Source organism: Schistocerca serialis, chromosome 4, assembly GCF_023864345.2.
Source record: "Schistocerca serialis cubense isolate TAMUIC-IGC-003099 chromosome 4, iqSchSeri2.2, whole genome shotgun sequence".
NCBI lineage: Eukaryota > Metazoa > Arthropoda > Insecta > Orthoptera > Acrididae > Schistocerca > Schistocerca serialis.
In genome coordinates, this window is record NC_064641.1 from 757,040,584 (window position 1) to 757,048,586 (window position 8,003).

Sequence of the window (8,003 nt, forward strand, 5' to 3'; positions counted from 1 at the left end):
GAAAGGAGGTTGTATACATCGAAGAACCCTGGAGATACTAAAAGGTATCGGATAGATTATATAATGGTAAGACAGAGATTTAGGAACCAGGTTTTAAATTGTAAGACATTTCCAGGGGCAGATGTGGACTCAGACCACAATCTATTGGTTATGACCTGTAGAGTAAAACTGAAGAAACTGCAAAAAGGTGGGAACTTAAGGAGATGGGACCTGGATAAACTGAAAGAACCAGAGGTTGTACAGAGTTTCAGGGAGAGCATAAGGGAACAATTGACAGGAATGGGGAAAAGAAATACAGTAGAAGAAGAATGGGCAGCTTTGAGGGATGAAGTAGTGAAGGCAGCAGAGGATCAAGTAGGTAAAAAGACGAGGGCTAGTATAAATCCTTGGGTAACAGAGGTAGTATTGAATTTAATTGATGAAAGGAGAAAATATTAAAATGCAGTAAATGAAGCAGGCAAAAAGGAATACAAACATCTCAAAAATGACATCGACAGGAAGTGCAAAATGGCTAAGCAGGGATGGCTAGAGGACAAATGTAAGGATGTAGAGGCTTATCTCACTAGAGGTAAGATAGATACTGCCTACAGGAAAATTAAAGAGACCTTTGGAGATAAGAGAACCACTTGTATGAACATAAAGAGCTCAAATGGAAACCCAGTTCTAAGCAAAGAAGGGAAAGCAGAAAGGTGGAAGGAGTATATAGAGGGTCTATACAAGGGCGATGTACTTGAGGACAATATTATGGAAATGGAAGAGGATGTAGATGAAGATGAAATGGGAGATACGATACTGCGTGAAAAGTTTGACAGAGCACTGAAAGACCTGAGTCGAAACAAGGCCCCGGGAGAAGACAACATTCCATTAGAACTACTGACGGCCTTGGGAGAGCCAGTCCTGACAAAACTCTACCATCTGGTGAGCAAGATGTATGAGACAGGCGAAATACCCTCAGACTTCAAGAAGAATATAATAATTCCAATCCCAAAGAAAGCAGGTGTTGACAGATGTGAAAATTACCGAACAATCAGTTTAATAAGCCACAGCTGCAAAATACTAACACGAATTCTTTACAGACGAATGGAAAAACTGGTAGAAGCCGACCTCGGGGAAGATCAGTTTGGATTCCGCAGAAATACTGGAACACGTGAGGCAATACTGACCTTACGACTTATCTTAGAAGAAAGATTAAGGAAAGGCAAACCTACATTTCTAGCATTTGTAGACTTAGAGAAAGCTTTTGACAATGTTGACTGGAATACTCTCTTTCAAATTCTAAAGGTGGCAGGGGTAAAATACAGTGAGCGAAAGGTTATTTACAATTTGTACAGAAACCAGATGGCAGTTGTAAGAGTCGAGGGGCATGAAAAGGAAGCAGTGGTTGGGAAGGGAGTGAGACAGGGTTGTAGTCTATCCCCGATGTTATTCAATCTGTATATTGAGCAAGCAGTAAAGGAAACAAAAGAAAAATTCGGAGTAGGTATTAAAATCCATGGAGAAGAAATAAAAACTTTGAGGTTCGCCGATGACATTGTAATTCTGTCTGAGACAGCAAAGGACTTGGAAGAGCAGTTGAATGGAATGGATAGAGTCTTGAAAGGAGGATATAAGATGAACGTCAACAAAAGCAAAACGAGGATAATGGAATGTAGTCGAATTAAGTCGGATGATGCTGAGGGAATTAAATTAGGAAATGGGGCACTTAAAGTAGTAAAGGAGTTTTGCTATTTGGGGAGCAAAATAACTGATGATGGTCGAAGTAGAGAGGATATAAAATGTAGACTGGCAATGGCAAGGAAAGCGTTTCTGAAGAAGAGAAATTTGTTAATATCGAGTATAGATTTAAGTGTCAGGAAGTCATTTCTGAAAGTATTTGTATGGAGTGTAGCCATGTATGGAAGTGAAACATGGACGATAAATAGTTTGGACAAGAAGAGAATAGAAGCTTTCGAAATGTGGTGCTACAGAAGAATGCTGAAGATTAGATGGGTAGATCACATAACTAATGAGGAAGTATTGAATAGGATTGGGGAGAAGAGAAGTTTGTGGCACAACTTGACCAGAAGAAGGGATCTGTTGGTAGGACATGTTCTGAGGCATCAAGGGATCACCAATTTAGTATTGGAGGGCAGCGTGGAGGGTAAAAATCGTAGAGGGAGACCAAGAGATGAATACACTAAGCAGATTCAGAAGGATGTAAGTTGCAGCAGGTACTGGGAGATGAAGAAGCTGGCACAGGATAGAGTAGCATGGAGAGCTGCATCAAACCAGTCTCAGGACTGAAGACAACAACAACAACAACAACAACAACAACAACTGCAGACCTTTTATGCAAATAACTTGTTCAGAGTTAAAAGAAACGTTAAGGTTTTGATCTCACGTTATTTGTTAATTTTCTATCCTCATGCGGCAACGGCCTTGGCTCCAGTGGATACACCGGTTCCCGTGGGATCACCGAAGTTAAGCGCTGTCGGGCGTGGTCGGCATTTAGATGGGTGACCATCCAGGCTGCCATGCGCTGTTGCCGTTTCTCGGGGTGCACTCAGCCTCGTGATGCCAATTAATGAGCTACTGGACCGAATAGTAGCGGCTTCGGTCAAGAATACCACAATAACGACCGGGAGAGTGGTGTGCTGACCCCACGCCCCTCCTATCCGCATCCTCCACTGAGGATGACACGGCGGTCGGATGGTCCTAGTAGGCCACTCGTGGCCTGAAGTCAGAGTGCTTATTTTTCCTATCCTCATGCCTGAAAGAGCAATGTCAGATATGCAGCTGGATATGAGTGCTTTCCTGTTTGTTTCTCCTACCGCTGTGTCAAGAATAGTGTCCTACAAGAAAATACAGAAAAGTGATGATGAATGGTGGAATGTACAACCTGCAGCTCTTTCTCAATAAATTAGAAACACTGACGAATGCTATGTATGAGACAGATTTACCTTTCTTTGATTCATTACAGTTCGCTCTTTCGGGACTGCGGGGGCGGGGAGGGGGGGGGGGTGTTAAGTAAGTTAATAAATGTGAACACACAACTGTGCGACAACAAATCTGTAGGTGCTAGGGTTCCAGTCTGAGCAGAAAACGGAGCAATCTGCGATGGTTTTCTCCCGACTGAATAAATGCGGAGTAAGCAGCACAAAATAATTATTCAAATAAAAATAAATTTTGAACCTACCACGTTTTTAAATCGAACTAATAAGTATGTAATAATTTCTCCTAGCAACATACATTTCTAGTCCCCATACAGATAGTCCTGAAAGCTTGATTGTGAATACCTTTAAGATTCATAACGAAAAACGTGGGCGCATGCAATAGATAACAGCAAGGAACTTAAAATGTCAAAACGATTGACATTCATCGTTATATTTCTGCTGAATACTGACCTAATGTGATGTCTGAAGGTGGTGTTCGCTAGTGATGTTGGTTAAGGAAAGAAATTTTGTTGGTGATTACAACGTTTATTTATTTATTTACTTATTTATTAGTCCATATAAATCTCTCTTTCAGTACATATATTGTACACAGGATATTGGACAGAAAACCTTTTTAGCTATTGGTATTTCAAACGTCAAACATGCATTATTTAAATTTTTATGATAAATTGGATCTATACAGTTAATAATTACAAATTTTTGAAATACTGTATATTTATAAATTATTTCTACAGTTAAAGATATAAATTACATTTTTTGCATAAGATACTGTGAGGTTGATTAGTAGCAGTTTTTCAGAAGGTAGGCTGTCACAGACTTTGTAAAGCTTTGTAGTTCAGGAAGAGATTTTATATGTCTTGGTAATCTGTTGTAAAGTTTTGTTCCTGCATGATATACACCTTTTTGGCCTAATGTGGTGGTACAATGATTAACATGTATGTCACTGTCTGACCTGGTACTTTTGTTTTGGGGAAAAAGGTTTTATTTTCTCAGTATGCTTTTTTAGACATGCATGACTACTTCCAGTATATAAATGCAGGGAAGGGGTAGGATCTTTAGATCTTTAAAGAAAGGTTTGCATGGTTTTCTGCTGCTCACTCGTTTCATTGTTCTTATAATTGCCTTTTGTTTCCTGAAAACTGTTATGGCCTGGTGTACATTTCCCCAGAAAGTGATAGCGTACTTCAGTATTGAATGTACACGAGCAACGTATACAGCCCTAACTGTTTCTGCACTAGTATTGTTGCAGAAAGTTCTTAGCACATAACTCATTTTTGCTAGTTTTGAATTTAGGGATGTGATATGAGTGCTCCAGTTAAGATTTTCCTGGATTTGAATCCCAAGAAATTTAGTTTCATTGACAGCACTAATGTTTTGGTTATCTGTACATATTACAGGTTGTGCCCGATTTTTATTTTGATCAGTGTGGAAATTCATGAGTACCGTTTTTTGGGGATCAACTATTGGCCTGTTTCTGGTACAATGGTCATAAGTGACCATCCGTTTGTGGTTAGCAACGAACTGATACAGAAAATTGACGTATAATTGCTTTTTGACGATATCTTAGCTGTCGGATAACTTCATGCAAATTTCTTAGTGTTTTTTGTATGAGCGCGTGACTAAAGAGTTAAGATGCCAAAAGTCTCAGAGAATGATTTGTTCTCTGCAGTTTCACTTTCCGTTGCGATGCGGAAGGAGAAAGCCTACTGAACAGAATAGTGACTAGCGACGGACTTAGTTTCCCATGCTAACGAGAAGACAAAGCCACAGTTAAAGTGTGCAGTACTGGCACCTAACCAACCCAACCAAAAAAGCATGCCAAAGTATGTCAGAAGTCTACAGCTTTTTAGAGTGCTCAAGGAATCTTGTTCATGTACTTTATTGGAAGTGGAAGGATAATTAGGCCGGACTCGTCCTGTGAGACTTAATGAAAAACGAAAAGACCGCTTAGAAAAAGCTATGCGGATTCTTGACTTCCTCCTTTTTGTGCCTGTGTCGCGTCTCTGCACAATGTTCGGGCACAATTTGTCCCGCAAAAATTTGTGGTGTCAGTTTAAATGGGACATATTTCAAAATATGCCCTACAGCCTAAGACTTGGTTCCCTGTGGTTTGTGTATGTGGAAAAGTGGCTTGCCTCCCAACGCTTTGACTCCGACGAAGGTTTAAATTTCTCTAAGCAGTATGGGACTCAATATCTGAGGTCATCAGCCCCCTAGCCTTAGAACTAATTAAACGTAACTAACCTCAGGACATCACACACATCCAAGCCCGAGGCAGGATTGAACCTGCGACCGTAGCAGCAGCGCGCTTCCGATCTGAAGCGCCTCGAATCGCTCGGTCACAATGGCCGGCCTCCGACATGGGCTTCATGATGATATCGTGAGGCGGCTGCAATCTCTAGCGACAGCATTTTGCTCAGGAGAACGTCAAATCATTACGAGATATGTAGTAATGCTTAACTCAAGGCTGTGATTAAGTATAGAAGTGAAGTCTTACTATTTTTCTAACAAAAATGGTTCAAATGGCACTGAGCACTATGGGACTTAACATCGGAGGTCATCAGTCCCCTAGAACTTAGAACTACTTAAACCTAACTAGCCTAAGGGCATCACACACATCCATGCCCGGGGCAGGATTCGAACCTACGACCGTAGCAGCAGCGCGGTTCCGGACTGAAGCGCCTAGAACCGCTCGGTCACAACGGCCGGCCTCCGACGAAGGGCTTAATGATATCGTGAGGTGGCTGCAATCTCTAGCGACATCATTTAACTCAGGAGACCGTAAACTCATTACGACATAAGTAATAATGCTTAACTCAAGGCTGTGATTAAGTACAGAAGTGAAGTATATTTTGCTAACAAACTTAACTGTTCCAGTATCTTTCATGTAGCTCAATGGAGGTTATTTCACAGGTAGCCCTTGTGCTAGGCGGACAGAGATTTTTCGGCCCACTTCATATACTGACAACAAATGCTAGATAAGCCATTATCATGTACAGAGCCGGTTTACGCTCAAACGACACAAGCACGCTGTTGAGGCGTAACGCTGCTAGTGCAAAAAGTGTATCGGCGTGTGTCATTAGTAGCAAAAACCCTCACACGTGGAAGTACACGATAACAGAAGCAAAACAGTTTCCGTAAGTGTGGGTCCGCGAACGAGACGCTTGCGAGATAATCGTGAATGTGTGAACTGATAACGAGCCGTCAGTGACTCCACTATCAAATATTATCCTAGTCAGCAAGTATTTGAAATGTAAAAATGTAAACCTTCCGATTAACACGACATGTAATCAGCTCGAGTTTCATCCGAGGCGTACCTCAGTTAGAAATAAGATACTACTGCAGAACGTCAGGTGTTATAATTCGCTTTTAACTTCTACCTGTTCAAGGTGGTATTCCACGTTTCGTCTTCACATTTTGAGACAATACTACATTCGTCTCTGCAGTGATTTACGAATTCATTCAACCAACCCTCCCCCATGTTGTAACTCTTCACTAGTCACAGCACTGTACATTTCGCTGTTCCAATTCTTCAACCGTATCAACCGGAGTGCTATATAGAATAACCACCACAGACAAAAATATCCAGAGGTTTGCTCTTTGTGGCCCAGGTACAGACTGTAATCGACGAATCCATTTTTGATCATATTGGCACGTTAGAAGTCGTATATGAACAGTAATACACTGAAGGAAAAAAAATAGCAACTCCAAGAAGGTAAGCGTGTTTCTACATCTGAAAGATGACTGTTCAAACATCGCGTCACTCGCATAAGAGTGTCGCTAGTAGCTCCACTATGAGAATGCTTTGTTTAAATATATGGAGTAACGGTCGTGAGCGACAGTTACCCTAGAGATTGACGGTGGTGAGTTGATGTTAGTCAAGAATACCTTTAAGGCGACAAAGACGCGCCGGCCGTTGTGGCCGAGCGGTTCTAGGCGCTTCAGTCTGGAACCGCACGACCGCTCCGGTCGGAGGTTCGAATCCTGCCTCGGGCAAGGATGTGTGTGATGTCCTTAGATTAGTTAGGTTTAAATAGTCCTAAGTTATAGGGGACTGATGACCTCAGATGTTAAGTCCCATAGTACTCAGAGCCATTTTTGACAAAGATGCCATTATCAACACATCACTGAGTTTAAATGGAATGATAATTAAATCAAGACCCTAAGCTGCCGACAGGTGTTGATATATGTCAACGGGGACATTTGAAAATGTGCGCCCCGACCGGGACGCGAACCAGGGATCTCTTGCTTACATGGCAGACGCTCTATCCATCTGAGCCACCGAGGGCACAGATGAATAGCGCGACTATAGGGATTCATCCCTTGTACGCTCCCCGTGAGACCCACATTCCCATCTTAATGTCCACACACTACATTCGTAGTGCCCCTGCCCGCTACACATTACTCAAGGCAGACAATCTTACAGAGTCCCGTAAGAGTTCGGGTAATGCATGTGCATCTAGCACAGGAGGAGGTCAATGGCCGGTTAGCCTTAACTATATGAAGGTGGTATCTGTGCCCTCGGTGGCTCAGATGGTAAGAGCGTCTGCCATGTAAGCAGGAGATCCCGGGTTCGAGTCTCGGTCGGGGCACACATTTTCACCTGTCCCCGTTGATGTATATCAACGCCTGTCGACAGCTTAGGGTCTTGATTTAATTATCATTTCACTCTAACAGAGCTGCATGTCCGAAAGAACAGATACCATCTTCATAGACTTTAAACAGTGTCGTATAATAGGGTTACGAGACGCTGGATGTTCCTTCTGCGATACTGCAAAAAAGACTTGGCAGAAACGTAGCCAGTGTACATGATTGCTGGTAGCGGTGGTGCCGACAATGCACCGTCGCAAGAAGACCGGGCGCCGGACAGCCACGTGGGACTACTGAGAGGGAAGACAATCGTGTTTGGCATTCGGCTCTGACGCATCGCACTGCAGCTGCAGCAGCAATTTGAGCAGCACTTGGCACGTCAGTGGCACAACGAACTGTTACAAATCGATTACTTCAAGGACAGCTCCGAGCCAGACGCCATGTAGCGTGCATTCCGCTGATCCCAAATGATCGCCATTT

General features: G+C 42.5%; 1 non-coding gene across 1 annotated transcript; it reads left to right on the forward strand.

The window, feature by feature from the left end:
• Nucleotides 1-7,450: 7,450 nt before the first annotated feature.
• Nucleotides 7,451-7,525, forward strand: Trnat-ugu (transfer RNA threonine (anticodon UGU)). The gene has a single exon. It is a non-coding gene; the product is annotated as a tRNA-Thr (tRNA).
• The last annotated feature ends 478 nt before the right edge of the window (nt 7,526-8,003 follow it).